This window comes from Oncorhynchus nerka, linkage group LG11 (genome assembly GCF_034236695.1).
Source record: "Oncorhynchus nerka isolate Pitt River linkage group LG11, Oner_Uvic_2.0, whole genome shotgun sequence".
NCBI classification, from domain to species: domain Eukaryota; kingdom Metazoa; phylum Chordata; class Actinopteri; order Salmoniformes; family Salmonidae; genus Oncorhynchus; species Oncorhynchus nerka.
The window spans coordinates 48,283,406-48,301,377 of NC_088406.1; the positions used below are offsets into that span (position 1 = coordinate 48,283,406).

At 44.1% G+C, this 17,972-nt stretch overlaps 1 pseudogene; it reads right to left on the reverse strand.

Annotated features, from left to right (window-relative positions):
• LOC115137047 (latent-transforming growth factor beta-binding protein 4-like) overlaps positions 1–17,972 on the reverse strand; it is a 90,345-nt pseudogene that overhangs the window by 31,602 nt on the left and 40,771 nt on the right.

A 17,972-nucleotide genomic window follows, 5' to 3' on the forward strand; every position in this document is an offset into this window, starting at 1 on the left:
ATATTTAATGGTGGTCTTTAGTGTTTTATCTCGGCCAGGTCGCAGTTGTAAAATGAGAACTTGAAATAAAAAATATAAAATTTTAATTTGTTAGGAAGCTAGTGTGAAGCCCTGTTACTACAGCAGATCGTAAGTGTGCGTGGGGTATCCACGCCCCTGTATGTCTGAAAATGGAGTGGTTGTTCTCCTAAGACATGCTATTACTGCGAGTCATGATGGCAGCCTCATATCGGTTAGAGACTGGAGTGAAACGTTGTCACAACGTTTCCCCCCACAGTGTCGCTACCACACTGCCAAGAGGCCCAGACTGAGCGGAAGGCCCGACCCTGACTCATACCGCAACCTTTTCTTGGGCTTTATTTACAGAGTAAAAAGGCAAGGAGATAATCAGGTAACTCTGGGTGACTGAATGTCCCAGATCTGTTTATGCTAAAGGAACAGGTTGTGCACGATTTGTTCTAGGCTGAAAAAAACGAGAACGTGGAGAACAAGGCTCATTAAAATCAAGACCCAGGACCTTGGGAGCCTTCGCTTCCTACCCATCCGTAATATCAGGCCCATAGCACCTGGTTTACTATTCAGGGCTTTACGCAACCGTTTACACGAGGGCCCTGGAGATATGCAGCCAACACAATGTTTCATTTACAGATGCAGTTTGGACTGTGTTTTCATTTGCCCCAAAACAATGAGAGTGCAAACGGGTCTTTTGCTCTATGATCGTGCTGTGGATTTTAGAAGGCTCAATTGGATCCAAACATGCCTCAGGCGTCAGTTCTCCGTGGTTATCAAGCAATCCCATTGTCTCACCCCTGCAGGGTATCCCCATAACCGTTCATAGACTAACTCTGAGGTCATTTGGAATTTACTCGCTGCTTGTCTACACCCCACTTGAGTTGTGACAAAATGTACTACGTAGGTTCTCATTCCCGTTTTTAAATTGCCTGTTCACTACTTCACACTGTGGTTCTCATTCCCGTTTTCAATTGCCTGTTCACTACTTCACACTGTGGTTCTCATTCCCGTTTTTAATTGCCTGTTCACTACTTCACACTGTGGTTCTCATTCCCGTTTTCAATTGCCTGTTCACTACTTCACACTGTGGTTCTCATTCCCGTTTTCAATTGCCTGTTCACTACTTCACACTGTGGTTCTCATTCCCGTTTTCAATTGCCTGTTCACTACTTCACACTGTGGTTCTCATTCCCGTTTTCAATTGCCTGTTCACTACTTCACACTGTGGTTCTCATTCTCGTTTTTAATTGCCTGTTCACTACTTCACACTGTGGTTCTCATTCCCGTTTTCAATTGCCTGTTCACTACTTCACACTGTCTGGCTGTGTCATATGGGCCAGTGTTGCAGCAATGGCCGACCTCATCCTCACAACTGGTCCTAACAGCACAACAGAGGTCTCGTCCTTAGTCTGTTTTTCACGCTAAAAAATAAAGGTGACCTCACAAGGTTCACGCATGAAAGGTTAGCCGTTTGGCTGCAAGGAGATGAACTGAACATTCAAAAACTCCTCCTAAAGCGAAGAGAGGAAATGACTGAATGATGTTCACCACAGGCTGCATAGACCTAAGTGGTGGTACAATTGATGGTTGTCAAACTGTGGTTGTGATGCTAAATTGCATCACAAGTTGCCAAGGAAATAGAATGTAAGTGTCCTGGCTGCACTAGAACAAATATCAGTGTAGCAAAATTGCCATCAGAAAGAGGTATAGTATATTGCTGATATAAGTGGATTTGCGAGATGTGCATGGACAAAGACGTTTTATAATAAACACTACAGAATAGAGCCCCACAGTGTAGGTATCAAAATACCCATAATACCTAGCAATCAAACAGGGAAATGATTCCAATCGTTTTTCCACTATTAATTTGTTTTGTGAAGGCTTGGTTTAATAACCATGTAAATCTCTCTCGGACAAAGTGACATCAATATATCAATATATTCAGATTTGAAAATGCTAATTAGCATTAAAGTAGACATCATGCAAGACTACAAAATCCCTGCAAGCTCCTGTCAATTTAAAACTTGCACAAGATAGTTCACAGAATTGTCAATTTAAAGAAAAGTAGCCAATTTATTAATCACTAAATTTAGCTAACATTAGATCATTAATAGTTCATCCAGAGATCCTTGCCTCGATTCGTCAGTCTCGTCCAGATCATTATGGCATTTGTTGTTCTTCACGATAGCCACATTAGTAGCTAATTAGCCTTTCATATTTGGGGGTTGGTAAAATACAGGTGAATATATTGATAAAAGTCACCTTGTCCTGGAGAGATTTACACAGTTATCAAAACCTCACGCCAGGGTAAGCCTACACTAAACACAGCCCTTACTTTAAGTGTTTCTAAAAATCCCCTATGGGAAAAATGAATGGTGAAAAAAAATGATTGGAACCATTTCCTTGTTGGACCGCTAGGCTTTATGGGTATTATGACTCATACTGTGGTACTATATTGGCAGGTCAGCTAAGTCTAAGACCCCCACTTCGACGTATGCCTCCTCAGTGTGTAAGCCCTCAGATCGCCACTCCCAGTCCTGGAATCGAGCGTGGACTTTTAGAAGCAGCTCGTCAGAATAACTGACCCTGACATTTCATTTGTTAGTATGAGCTCAGCATACTGCTTAGATTTCAATGTCATTAACTTTTGGTTGTGTTTCACCAGCCCCCCCCCTTGGAGCGAAAACAAGTCACACTGATGTCATTGAGCTTTATAGAGCATGGATAAATACACATGTGCTCAGGGTCACATTCTTATGACAACATCTTCAAAGGCAGCAGCAGATTACTAACCATACTGTGTCCTGAAACAAGTGCCATCTGTAACTGCAGTGTAACTGTTAAAGCTTCAGATTTCACCGACTGCGTAGTTTGTTGCGATTGGCAAATATGATGACGTGCATTTTCCAGGGTCTCAATACCGCCATGCAGGGAAACGTCAGTGTTGGGCTTTTCTTCATGTTGTACAAATATACTTCACCATCTAAGACTGTGCTGTATGTCGACTGATTCAATTTGGTCAGAAACATCTGGCTGTCATAACATCCAAAGATTCACATTATTCGTAAGTAGCCGAATCGGAGTGTTCTCAATGTGCATTGTAATGATGTCAAAACAATGGGAAATGAGTGATTGTGAGTGTCTCAGAGACCTAGAGGAATTTCTGTCCGTGTATCAAGGCGTATTACCGATTGGCACAATTCAAGTGTTGAGCACTGGCCAAGGGAAAACAGTCATGTATAACTGTCATCTTTAGCGCAGCACACATGGTGCAGTTTGACAAGTAATTAATCTACAGGAAAGACACACTTTATGTAACTGTGTGGACGCGTGAACCTTAGGTGACCATTTTTGCACATCCAAAGCCAAAACCACAGATGACTAAATGTCAGACGTAATCATCATTTGTCATGCATTATCAGGCAAATAATGAGGGTTAATTTGATCGTTTAAAAAAAAAACCCGCTGATTTCTTTCATTTCAGTATCAGTCCATCAATATGCAGAGAATTAGCTGTCGTGGTGCTCATTCTAGAGTTCTACTTGACGTTTTTATCCCAGTCTTACTGTCAAGGAGAGGCTCCTTCACTAGAGATATTGGACTCTGCTTTGAAGATTTTTGTCTAACGTATACATTTACTCATCTCCATTCAGATCCCACCACTGCCACCAACGAGGCCGGCCTTGTCACACTTACCACCGCTGGGCTGACTGTGGCTCTGCTGCTGGCTCTGCAGGGGGAGAATGTACTCCGACTGGGACAGCAGCTGCTGACTGGCCAGCACCGAGGGGCTGCGCGGAGGCTTCTCAATGTCATTGGTGGAGGGCGTGGCCACGGGGATGTGGCAGAACTTGCCGGTGAAGGTTAGCGGGCAGAGGCAGCGGTCCTTCTGGATGCAGACCCCTCCGTTCTGACACAACATGGGGCACAGGACTGGAGGAGAAACAGAGGAGGGAGGGAGGGAAACAGAACGGCTCTGTAAACTCTGACCGCAGTGAGGGAGAAACATGGAGTCCAAGACATCAACAATTCGAAATTGAACTCCGGCACTGAGAGAAACAATAACCCTATTGTTTGATGTCCTGTAGTGATTTCCATGGTTCAGTTGCCATCAGGGCCAAGAGTTCCTGCCTGTTGCCGTTCAAACGTAACAACACAAACTCACCATTCAGATCCCATTACAAAACAAAGGGTGGGGGGGTCGAACACTTTTACGCCCACCTGGCCAACCAAGAAAACAAGGGGAGACATCCAACACGTGTCCTTGTGACATATACAATTGATAGACAGTTTGGACACACTGTAAACAATGCTATTCAAAAACAACAGAGCACACAATGTTTCCCCCGTTTTTATCACAATGAATGGAAAACAAGTGAAGACAAGCAGCACTCTGATGAAAACCATGCCTCTGCTTACTCTGTCCACCACCACATGCTTTCCATATCTCGTGGCTGTGCTGTATTAATGCTCATGATAATAATAATAATAATAATAATAACAACGTTGGAAAACTTGGCCCTGGCCCATGCCTAAGTCCATGGAAATTAATTGACCATGGCACTGCAGCTAGACAGAGAGAGAGAAAGAGAGAGATGCCTGGCAGTTAGCTGAACAGAATTATCTTTCCAGCATCTATAATCAGTCCATTATGCATCTCCTTGGCCAACTGTCTGTCCATCAGACACTGGGCCAGAAGGATCAACTCAACCTCGTAAGTAAACAATATCTGACGCAGTATGACAGACGGAGGGAGGGGTGAGAGAGTGAAGGGGAGAGAAAGAGAGTGAGCAAGTGAGCGAGCGAGCGAGAGAGAAAGAGACAAATATGAATGCACTGATGAACCTACTTGTGTGACTTTCTATCCATATTGTCACTGGGTAGAACACAAACCTGCTCTCTCTTAAACCTCTACAGGATCGGTGGGTCCCCCACGGGACGGTTGAGCTAACGTGCGCTAATGTGATTAGCATGACGTTGTAAGTAACAAGAACATTTCTCAGGACATCTTTAATATGGGCAGAAAGCTTAAATTCTTGTTAATCTAACTGCACTGTCAATTTACAGTAGCTATTACGGTGAAATAATACCATGCTAATGTTTGAGGAGAGTGCACAGTTTTGTACCTGAAAATGTATTTTAAAAAAACAATTTGTCAGACTATTACAACATTTTGAACAGTAATGCAAAGGTTCATTGGATCAGTCTAAAACTTTGCACATGGACTGCTGCCATCTCGTGGCCAAAATCTAAACTGCACCTAGACTCCTAAGTCTTGATGATGGAGAAAAAAAATATAGAAAACGCATGTTTTTTTCTTTGTATTATCTTTTACCCGATCTAATGTGTTATATTATCCTACATTAATTTCATATTTCCACAAACTTCAAAGTGTTTTTTTTTCAAATGGTATCAAGAACATGCATATCCTTGACTCAGCTTCAGGAAGTTAGATTTGAATATGTCATTTTAGGCCACAATTTTTTTTTTTAAGTGTTAGATCCTTAAGAGTACACTCTTTGCGTTTGTGTTCTGTGGTAATTTACCACTCAAATGAGCCTGCAATCAAGACAGAGAGTTCAGCTAAAGCTGTTTCCTCTGAGGTGAACATCTCATCAGAGTGGTTTGGAGAGGATACTGTAAAACACAACTATTGGACTGTATGAGGTCCCGACAGTCACACTGATTATAGGCCTTCACCTTTCCCAGAGCCTTTCGGAACCTGGAAAGACGACGGCAGCTGAAGGCTGTCCAAAGTACACACTGATCCATCATTTTGAGTGTTCTTCCTTTCCCTAGGGGTGGCACAGAATTGATTTTCCGTCTGAATACGAAGTCCTCTGGGCTCCAGTGAGCGTGTCAGCATCGGGGTAACTACCGTACAGGTCTCTTTTCTCAGTTTCTGTCATGCTTTTGCCCATTGTTCCAGAGGCCATGGCGAGGAACAGGAAAAAGGTTGGTGTTTTTGTCAGGAAAAGGCTTTTTACAAGAGGAATTTACAGTACAGTGCCTTATGAGTTCTCTAGGTTCCTATCGCAGAGAGCCTGTGTCCGGCTTCCGGGGCTAGAGCAGCAGTGTTCTGCTGTGTGGAGTAGGTTTCCGGTGGATAAATCATGAGTTGAGCATATGCAGTGTATCAGTGTTCCCCACTGTGGCGTAGCCGTGGTGATGAGGTCATGTGCAGTATGCAAACTGAGAAGGTGACCTAATTGTTTGCTCCGAGTCGGATGTGTGCGTCCCTCCAGATGCAACGAACCATCCACCAGATTTTACACAGGGAGAGGAGAAATTAGGTATAGAGAGATCAAGAAAGACAGAGAGAGAGAGAGATCAAGAAAGACAGAAAGAGAGAGAGAGAGCGAAAGAGAGAGAGCGAGAGAGAGAAAGAGAGCGAAAGAGAGAGAGAGAGAGAGAGAGAGAGAGAGAGAGAGAGAGAGAGAGAGAGAGAGAGAGAGAGAAAGAGAGCGAAAGAGAGAGCGAGAGAGAGAGCGAGAGAGTGAAAGAGAGAGAAAGTGAGACGAAGAACAGACAAAACAAGACAGGCAGAGCGAGGGACAGAATGGGTAACGAGAGAGGCAGAAAGACAGAGTGAGAGAAAGACAGAAAGAGAGAGGGGAGGGTGCAGGTTGCCTGGCGACTCATCCTGAATTTAATTCCGCTGCTCTATCAATCGCTCCACCCATGAGTCTGAACCTACCATCCTAGACGTCGTTTGTGCTGATGTCAAAATGACGTGATTCCTGATTCATGTAGACCAGCTCTGGTCCAACCCATCGGTTTCTGGGACCAATCAGAACGGTTTGAATGTGTTCGCATTCGAGAAGTCGTTGGGGAGGAAGCAAACCTGATTCATTGTGGAGAAGAAATGTTAGTGGGCGTGGCGTTTGGCCAGGGCAGTGTGGATGGGTAACCAGACAAAGGTGCAGGTGCCTCCCATGAAAAACAGTGATGTGAGCAGCTACCCAGTTCCTCTCAGGCCCTCCATGAGACCCACGACGTCAGCCCTCTTTTCTCAAAGAAGATCCCTTCCCTTTCACTGCACTCATATCCATGTAATGCAGTACATCTCTCAGGCCAGTGTGGAACAACAGCTTAAACACACCATGTAGAGCTTAAGTTTTCACCAGAGGCTGTTTAATTGGTGTTTAGAGGCACATTACCTGTCTAAATGATGGTGGGACACCAGTGGAACCCCGTGAAATCACTTCCTGTCTCCCCAGGCATTACAGCTAGGCCTTGGAGGATGCTGTATGTACTTCAAGGCTGACCTCCCTGGAAAGAATAATAAAGTGTGTGTGTGTGTGTGTGTGTGTGTGTGTGTGTGTGTGTGTGTGTGTGTGTGTGTGTGTGCAGGGAGATGTTTTGAGGCAACTCAAAGAAACATGCCATTTGGGCTCCCTATTTGTATGCATGAGAAGGACGGTTCCGCTGGCCATAGTTTCCACATCCTGAACAGAGATGCTTAACCCATGATGTCCTCATGCACACCCGGCCTGTACCCTTAGCAAGTCAACCCCGAATCCTCCTCAGTGTGGGCGAGGAAGATACATTACAGCAGAAAGCTGAAGAGTATTTATCAGGTGAACGCAGAATTAATACCAGCAATGCAACTTGACTCAAACAAAGCAGTTGGCAATTTGGAATCAAATCAAAGTTTATTCATCATGCACAAAGGACACAGTGTAGTGTACATGGTACAATGAAAAGCTTACTTGCAACTAGACTCACTGTAGTGTTTCATCTAGTTTGCCGCAGTGCAGCTGGCAATCAGCATGAGATCACGAGGTCCAACTGCAACAATAAAACCAATCATAATGGCAGTTATCCCAAACCACCCCAGATCAACTTTGCCATAGCACCTCGCTTTGAATAGCCGGGCAGTTTGGTCTCTCTTTGAACGGTTAAATATGCACCGAGATATTCACAGAGATATTTTGGGCTCTGTTGGCCACTTCTGCCTGACCAGGCATTTTTTCACATGTCTGTGATAGAGGGCATCGACTGGGTCATAGCCAATAGGACCAGAGAGAGAGAGACTATACTGTAAGTATGGCAAGAGAAAACAATAGTGTAATTTACACAGGTGTACAGTGGAGCACTTGTCTACTGTCTGTCTAATTTAACATGCATGGTGCTAGAGGAGAATGAGCCCATTGTTCCTGGTCTGTCTGTTTCATGCTACCCCACCTGACATGTCACAAAGAATGCTGAGCGCTATCTGCACGCTGTTGGCTAGAGCGCACGTATAGCCTACATGATGAGAATAGAATATTATGGACAAAAGAACAAGATCATTTTTATTTGTCAAACGACAGCCAAGCGCCATCATCATGTCACCAGAATAAGACCCTCGATATTTACTGGAAAGGAGCATCAAGCTCATCACCGAGCACTTTCAGCACCCTGTGAAGTTCATCCTCATTTATTTCATCCGTTGCCGGATAAATTGCATGCTTTCCCGACATAGTGGGAGGACCACACAATATGTCATCGTGTGACTCCAAGTTTACTTCGATGTTATATAATCTAGGTAATTCAAGAGCCATCTTCAAGGCAGTCATCTTAAGCATGACATCACATGGTCATCTTGTGCATTCATTCCCACCCCCTCTAAACCAGAGGTTGTTATATAAATGACGTGATGATGGCAACAAGCCAGCACCGATGGACATGATGCTATTACAGGAAACACAAGGCTGTGATTAGCTTCATATGCCATGCTATGTCGTCGTCATAGGTCTCTCTTTGTGTTGTGGTGTCTCTCTTGTCGTGACGTGTGTTTTGTCCTATCCTTTTAAAAATCTTTTTCTTTTTTTTTTCTTTTTTTTGATCCCGAGTGGCACAGCGGTCTAAGACACAGCATCTCAGTGCAAGAGGGGTCACTGCAGTACCTGGTTCGAATCCGGGCTTCATCACATCTGGCCATGATTGGGAGTCCCATAGGGCGGCGCACAATTGACTTAGCGTCGTTCGGGTTTGGCCGGGATTGGCCGTCATTGTAAATAAGAATTTGTACTTAACTGATTTTCCTAGTTAAATAAAGGTTAAATAAAATACAAATAAATAAATAGAAAATCCCAGCCCCCGTCCCCGCAGGAGGCCTTTTGCCTTTTTGTAGGCCGTCATTGTAAATAATAATTTGTTCTTAATTAACCGACTTACCTAGTTAAATAAAAAGTTCAACAAATCAATAAAAATAAAATATGCAACGGCCCTAGTCGTGTCCGTCCATAATTTCCAAACATTATGCAACTAACTCCTCTCATCTTAACTATAAAACATCTACAAGGCCCCCGTGTAGGGTTAAGGCACTCTGGCTCAGAACATAAAACTAAGGCTTGTTCAGAAACTATGAGGAAGTACAATCATTCTGGCCCAGTATATCAAAACGCAGACAAAAACACACAATCTCTCGGATTAGTCAGACACGAGGCAGCCGTGGTCTGGTCACTGAAATGTAGTTTTATTACTGAACAAATGCAGCTAATCTCCACTTAATCCCAGGATGGATTTGGAGTCTTGTGTCGGTCTGTCTTAACGTCTCAGTCTAGGAGGCAGTGAGTGTGTAAAGAAGTTGCACCCACGAATTACAGAAGTGATTAGCGCAGGATTACAACAAACTGGGCAACAAGAGGAAGGGTGAATACATAAAGAGGCTAAGAGAGAGAGAGAGATGTTGGTGAAAGAGCAAGAGAGAGATGGTGAGAGAGCGAGATGGTGAGAGAGGGATGGTGAGAGAGAGAGATAAAGAGATAAAGAGAGATAGTGAGAGAGAAGGGGGAGGGGCGGTAAAGATACCACTTTATTTCCTCCCCTGTATTTTCTTTCTGCCACGGAGCGTGAATATAACCCTGCATGTGGTTTAAGACCTCGTGATATATCTCCTCTGTGCACCTGCATGTTGAGGGCAGTGATATACAGTAGGAGACTGGGCTTGGTGTTAAGTGTGAGAGCAGTGATATACAGTAGGAGACTGGGCTTGGGGTTAAGTGTGAGAGCAGTGATATACAGTAGGAGACTGGGCTTGTGCGTCTTCTTGACACTCAGCAACAACAAACAGAGAATCGGCTGAATCCAGCTGGCCTGCAAAACTCTTCATCTCATGTCTTCTCTGGCTTGCCCAGAGTCTCAATGTGGGTCGCTAGAGGCACACTTCACTAACTTCCGTCAAAATGACTTGAAAGTCTGATATGGAATGTATACTGAACTAAAATATAAACACAACAGGTAAAGTGTTGGTCCCATGAAATAAAAGATCTCAGAAATGTTCCATACGCACAAAAAGGTGATTTCTCTCAAATTTGGTGAACAAATTTGTTTACATCCCTATTAGTGAGCATTTCTCCTTTGCCAAGATAATCCATCCGCCTGACACGTGTGGCATATCAAGAAGCTGATTAAAACAGCGTGAACATTACACAGGTGCACCTTGTGCTGGGGAGAATAAAAGGCCACTCTAAAATGTGCAGTTGTGTCACACAACAATACCACATCCACTTTTGACGGAGCATGCAATTGGCATGCTGACTGCAGGAGTGTCCACCAGAACTTTTGTCAGAGAATTGAATGTTCATTTCTCTACCATGAGCAGCCTCCAACATCATTTTAGAGAATTTGGCAGTACGTCCAACCGGCCTCACAACCTCAGACCAAGTGTAGCCACGCCAGCCCAGGACCGCCAAATCCGGCTTCTTCACCTGCGGCTCGTCTGAGACCAGCCACTTGGATAGCTATGGGCAGGCATAAGCTACAGACAACGAACACAATTGCATTTTAACAATGGCAATTTGAATGCACAGAGATACCGTGACAAGATCCTGAGGCCCATTGTCGTGCCATTCATCATGACAATGCACAGTCCCATGTCGCAAGAATCTGTACACAATTCCTGGAAGCTGAGAATGTCTCAGTTCTTCCATGGCCTGCATACTCACCAGACATGTCACCCATTGGGCATGTTTGGGATGCTCTGGATTGACATGTACGACAGCGTGTTCCAGTTCCCACCAATATCCAGCAACTTCGCACAGCTATTGAAGAGGAGTGGGACAACATTCCACAGGCCACAATCAACTGCCTGATCAACTCTGTGCAAAAGAGATGTGTCGCGCTGCATTAGGTGGTCACACCAAATACTGACTGTTTTTTTGGTCCACGCCCCTACCTTTTTAAGGTATCTGTGACCAACAGTTGCATATCTGTTTTCCCAGTCATGTAAAATCTATAGATTAGGGCCTAATGAATTTATTTAAATTGACTGATTTCCATATATGAACTGGACCGCAGTCAAATCTTTCAATTGCTGCATGTTGCATTTATATATTTGTTCAGTGTCATTTCTATGGATATATGGACCATTCTCATTAAAGAAAACAAGTCATAATGTTTCATGGATGGTCTGAGACCAGATAGCGGATAGCTCTCTGTCTGTCTCGCCCATGCAGATGGCAACACTATTAATATGGCAGCAAACAGAATACATGCAAAGAACATGCAAAGAACAAATTATTCACTGTCATAAGATCACACACAAACACACACAGTCTGAGAGGAGACAGAGATTCCCTGGCATGTAGAATGGATCCATCAAAGAGTACATTAACCCTGATGTTTGGTCATACATTCTTCAAGGTGCTGGAAGGGAGACAATCTTTCTGTTTTTGCCTATCCCCCCCCCACACACACACACACGTCACTATTTGAGGTGGATCTCATGTAAGGATGGGCTCTGAGCCTTGGTAAATATACACTGTATGCACATGTCTGGATGGTCGCCTCTCAAGACGGTGTGAATACCTTTAAAGGAGGCCAGCAGAGCCAAGGGGCTACTCTCTCATCCCTCCAACCTGTCCTCATTTAAGGTCTAACCCATACCATTCTCCCAAACCGGTCTCCACCACCGACCTAAAAACCACAGTGATGCTACAACCACACCTCCAGCTCATCAGTCCCAGTGGCTTACCCCTAATGTCAATCTGTCTGGACCCCAGGGTGGGAGGTCTCAGTGACTCCTCTGGCTACTTATGGCTAGGAGAGACTACAGTATACTGCACGCTTACAGAGAGAGATGGTAAACAGAGGTAAGAAATGAGATAACGTAAGAAACTTACAGACTCTGAAGCCCGGTCCCAGCACAGCCCGGTCCCCCTGTTCACTGATGTAGAGGGCGGTCACATTGCCCTGCTCGCAGAAGTTGGTGCAGCGTCCCTGGGTGCAGCGCACCTTGCAGACGGTCGGGGTGAAGAGCACCTTGATGCGCTCAGCTCCTCTCCTTCCTGCCCCTGCTGCCGTTCCTCCTCGGTGGCCGGCGGTCTGGTTTCTGGCTGGAAGGGGGAAGAAGACGAAGCAGAGGTAGAGCAGCGGTAGGAGCCTGAACCTGGGTCTGAGCTGGAGCATGGTGCCGTCCGATTACTGCCGATGCATCCCACGGAGAAGAGGCACCACAGAGGTCCAGGAAGAAGAGCTGCCGCGTAACGGCAGGAAGAGGTGTGAGAGAAGGCCAGTGAACTCCACGCTTACTCTTACGCTTTGTTCAATCACACTCTCTCTTGCAACTGGCGCAGGACGAGGAGGGAAAGGAAGAAAGCGAGAGGAAAAAAAGAACAGACCCAGTGCTTCCTTTCCTTTTTTTCCCTAAACACACCAACCAAAGAAATGAAGAACCTTGACGAGAGAAGCACCCGCACAAGTGTGTTTTTTTTAAAGCTTGCTTAGTGCCTGTCCACTTATTTGGAAGCAGTATAGCGAGAATGCTCTGGTCGAGCCTCCAAACACAATGTTTATAAGGGATCCAATCTATCACCCTGTACTGTTAACTCTCCACTGCAGCCCCTAACCATGTCTCTGTGCCCTGCCGTTATGCTGTAACTGTAATCTGTTTTGTTTCCCCCCCTTTTCCTTATACTCCCCACTCCCCCCTCTAGTTTCATAACATGGACCGTCCTGTCATCTGAGGAAGAGACCACAAGGAGGGCGGGGTGGGGGGGTGAGGCAAGGTTTGAGTTTCAGGTCCTCGCTGGCATTAAAAACTGTGGTGGTGAGTCATCTCTCTCTCTTTCTGCTCATAAGGCAAGGGGGAAGAGGAGGGAAATTATTTTCCTTTCGCTACGCATTTTCTGCGATGTCATTTCACAAGCCCCACAGGCTCTTCTGTCACTTACACAATGTGCATTAAACCTGTTGCCTTACCGAGCCAGCTCATGCCTGAGCAACGTGCCATCCACGTTGCATCCACGTTGCACTGGCTCACATCACTCTTACCGCTCTAAGCACTTGGACCTGTAGGCCATCTAGGGTGAAATCACATCACTCTTACCGTTCTAAGCACTTGGACCTGTAGGCCATCTAGGGTGAAATCACATCACTCTTACCGTTCTAAGCACTTGGACCTGTAGGCCATCTAGGGTGAAATCACATCACTCTTACCGTTCTAAGCACTTGGACCTGTAGGCCATCTAGGGTGAAATCACATCACTCTTACCGTTCTAAGCACTTGGACCTGTAGGCCATCTAGGGTGAAATCACATCACTCTTACCGTTCTAAGCACTTGGACCTGTAGGCCATCTAGGGTGAAATCACATCACTTTCACTACCTGAGAAAACTATAGGAGACAAATGTTAAAGAATCCTTTTATGGTCATTCATGAATATAAACCCCGGAATATAAACCCCGGGAAAAAAGGAGGTTGATGGAAACACCTCATTATTTAGCTAGGAAAGGAATGGTAAAGAATGGAAAATATAAAACCAATTGACAAAGAAATTCATTGTCATGTCAAAAAGTTATTAGCTAAAACTGTATGGTTGTTAGATTTACAAACATGACGTGTTCTTTATGTTCACTTATGATTAACCCCGAAACAAAGCTAAGCAGAAATTCCTTGTCGAATTTGGAAGACCAACAGCTGCGTTGGACTGGGCTCAAACACAGGTGCCCCATTACTACATCAGTATAAAACCTGGAAGACCTGTGAGGACAGCGAGCGAGGCACGCGCCAGTCCACTTCACCAAAGCCCTAGGCCACATCAAAGGCTTGGTAAGGTTAAGTACTGAAATAATTATGTTTGACTTGAAGCTTATACGGGTCATCAACAAATCTGGGAGAATGACGTAATATAGCTCATGGGAATGGACCAAACTAGAATCCAGAGAGAACTGGTAGCCTAGTGGTTAGAGGGTTGGGCCAGTAACTGAAAGGTTGCTGATTTGAATCCTTGAGATTGTGTCGACGTGACCTTGAGCAAGGCACTTTACCCTAATTGCTCCTGTATGTCGCTCTGGATAAGAGCGTCTGCTATAAAACAAACTACAGGTACACTGGTACTGTGGTCATCCCTTATATGAAGTGTCTGAACCACCTGTGGAGGCACTGCACCACTGGTCTGATCCACACCTGTAGCTCAAGGTGGTGCGTCATTCTGGGCCAGGACTTGGAGGCTGGGAGGTGGGATACACTGCCAGAAAGAGAGAGAGAGGGGAGGGCCTTGGTGTAGGCTAGGACACACAGTAAATTACCATGCTACCGCTGGGACGTGCCGTCTGGGTCTGGACTATGGGTTCCTGTCTTGCTGGGGGAGGAGGAGGAGGAGGTATTGGTGTCTGCTCAGGACAGGTGTTCACAATGTTTTATAGTACGGGTCAATGAGGTCACAGCAGATTGTTTTGCCTCCTTTTTGAGTGTTTTATTAGGGATATTAGCCAGTGGAAAAACTGTAGTCCAATTAGCATTCACTTATAACCTTTCAAATACTGCCATAAAAATGCTCCAAGGTTAGTATTTTCTAGCTATACAGTACCAGTCAAAAGTTTGGACACACCTACTCATTCAAGGGTTTTTCTTTATTTTTACTATTTTCTACATTGTAGAATAATAGTGGACATCAAAACTATGAAATTACACATGGAATCAAGTAGTAAACAAAAACAAGTGTTTAACAATTCCAAATATATTTTGGATTTTAGATTCTTCAAAGTAGCCACCTTTTGCCTTGATGACAGCTTTGCACACTCTTGGTATTCTCTCAACCAGCTTCACCTGGAATGCTTTTCCAACAGTCTTAAAGGAGTTTCAACATATGCTGAGCACTTGTTGGCTGCTTTTTCTTATCCCAAACCATCTCAATTGGGTTGAGGTCAGGTGATTGCGGAGGCTAAGTCATCTGATGCAGCACTCAACCAATCTCCTTCTTGATCAAATAGCCCTTACACAGCCTGGAGGTGTGTTTTGGGTCATTGTCCAAACAAGATGGGATGGCGTTTCGCAGCAGAATGCTATGGTAGCCATGCTGGTTAAGTGTGCCTTGAATTCTAAATAAAACACTGACAGTGTTACCAGCAAAGCACCCCCACAAGATCACACCATTCACCTACTCTGTCTCTCACAAAGACATACCAAACCAAAAATCTCACATTTGGACTCATCAGACCAAAGGACAGATTTCCACCGGTCGAATGTTAATTGCTCGTGTTTCTTGGCACAAGCAAGTCTCTTCTTCTTCTAATTGGTGTCCTAGTAGTGTTTTTTTGCAGCAATTTGACCATGAAGGCCTGATTCACACAGTCTCCTCTGAACAGTTGATGTTGAGATGTGTCTGTTACTTGAACTCTGTGAAGCATTTATTTGGGCTGCAATTTCTGAGGCTGGTAACTCTAATGCACTTATTCTCTGCAGCAGAGGTAACTCTGGGTCTTCCTTTCCTGTGGCGGTCCTCATGAGAGCCAGTTTCATCATAGCGATTGATGTTTTTTGCGACTTTCAACGTTCTTTACATTTTCCGGATTGACTGACCTTCATGTCTTAAAACTAATAATGGACTGTCATTTCTCTTTGCTTATTTGTGCTGTTCTTGCCATAATGTTTTTTATTTTTTTATTTATTTTATTTCACCTTTATTTAACCAGGTAGGCTAGTTGAGAACAAGATCTCATTTACAACTGCGACCTGGCCAAGATAAAGCATAGCAGTGTGAACAGACAACAACACAGAGTTACACATGGAGTAAACAATAAACAAGTCAATAACACAGTAGAAAAAGAAAGAAATAAAAGAGTATATACATTGTGTGCAAAAGGCATGAGGAGATAGGCGAATAATTACAATTTTGCAGATTAACACTGGAGTGATAAATGGTCAGATGGTCATGTGCAGGTAGAGATGCTGGTGTGCAAAAGAGCAGAGAAGTAAATAAATAAAAACATTATGGGGATGAGGTAGGTAAATTGGGTGGGCTATTTACCGATGGACTATGGTACAGCTGCAGCGATCGGTTAGCTGCTCAGATAGCAGATGTTAAAGTTGGTAAGGGAGATAAAAGTCTCCAACATCAATGATTTTTGCAATTCGTTCTAGTCACAGGCAGCAGAGAACTGGAAGGAAAGGTGGCCAAATGAGGTGTTGGCTTTAGGGATGATCAGTGAGATACACCTGCTGGAGCGCGTGCTACGGGTGGGTGTTGCCATCGTGACCAGTGAACTGAGATAAGGCGGAGCTTTACCTAGCATGGACTTGTAGATGACCTGGAGCCAGTGGGTCTGGCGACGAATATGGACTTGGTCTTTTACCAAATAGGGCTATCTTCTGTATACTAACCCTATCTTGCCACAACTGATTGTCTCAAATGCATTAAGAAGGTTAAGAAATTACACAAATTATCTTTTTACAAGACACACCTGTTAATTGAAATTCATTCCAGGTGAATATCTCATGAAGCTGGTCGAGAGAATGCCAAGAGTGTGTATAGCTGTCATCAAGGCAAAGGGTGGCTACTTTGAAGAATCTCAAATCTCAAATATATTTTGCTTCGTTTAACACTTTTTTGGTTACTACATGATTCCATAAGTGTTATTTCATAGTTTTGATGTCTTCACTATTATTCTACAATGTATAAAATAGTAAAAATAAAGAAAAACCCTTGAATGAATAGGTGTGTCCAAACTTTTGTCTGGTACTGTAGCAAAAAGCTGTTAAATAGCCAGTAAATTGTACGAATCCGAACGCAACGTTTCACCGTGCAGGACGTTTAGTGCAGCCCGAGTCTCTGTCTCAGTGCACTCAATCGCTCTGCCAGTTGTCCAGACCAGTCCAGTCCTACTCACACAGGCACACACACACACACATCCACATTTTCTACAGATAGGACTATTATTCCAATTACGAAACAGGAAGCTCTGCTCCACGTACAACAGAATGCCCCTCCACGCATGGAAGCAACAGCTACCAAAATACTATCAATCAGTCTAGTGGCTGTGTAAAGGATCAAGAATGGAACTGAAGTGTTATACTGAAGTGTGTGTGTGTGTGTGTGTGTGTGTGTGTGTGTGTGTGTGTATGTGTGTGTGTGTGTGTGTGTGTGTGTGTGTGTGTGTGTGAGTGTGAGAGTGTGTGTGTGTGTGTGTGTGTGTGTGTGTGTGTGTGTGTGTGTGTGTGTGTGTGTGTGTGAGTGTGAGTGTGTGTGTGTGTGTGTGTGTGTGTGTGTGTGTGTGTGTGTGTGTGTGTGTGTGTGTGTGTGTGTGTGTGTGTGTGTGTGTGTGTGTGTGTGTGTGTGTGTGAGTGTGAGAGTGTGTGTGTGTGTGTGTGTGAGTGTGTGTGTGTGTGAGTGTGAGAGTGTGTGTGTGTGTGTGTGTGTGAGTGTGTGTGTGTGGTTTATCTTCATGGAGGTTTGATTTTATTAGGATTTATTTTAGTCCTCTTTTGGACTAATCTTCCAAGAGTCCTTAAACATTAAAGCACGATCACATTTTCACATATAAACACACGGTTACAAACAAATAATACACTGACATATTGACCAGATAAATACTCTAACAGTCTAAAAAGATAGATTGATTCTTCACCTACCATAGTCCAGCACAACTTTCCTATGTATTATATTTAAATGCTTTTAAAGTGTCGTTTGAAGTTATATATTGAAAGGTTTCTGGTTTGCTCAGATAAATGATTCCATTTCTTTATTTTTTAGG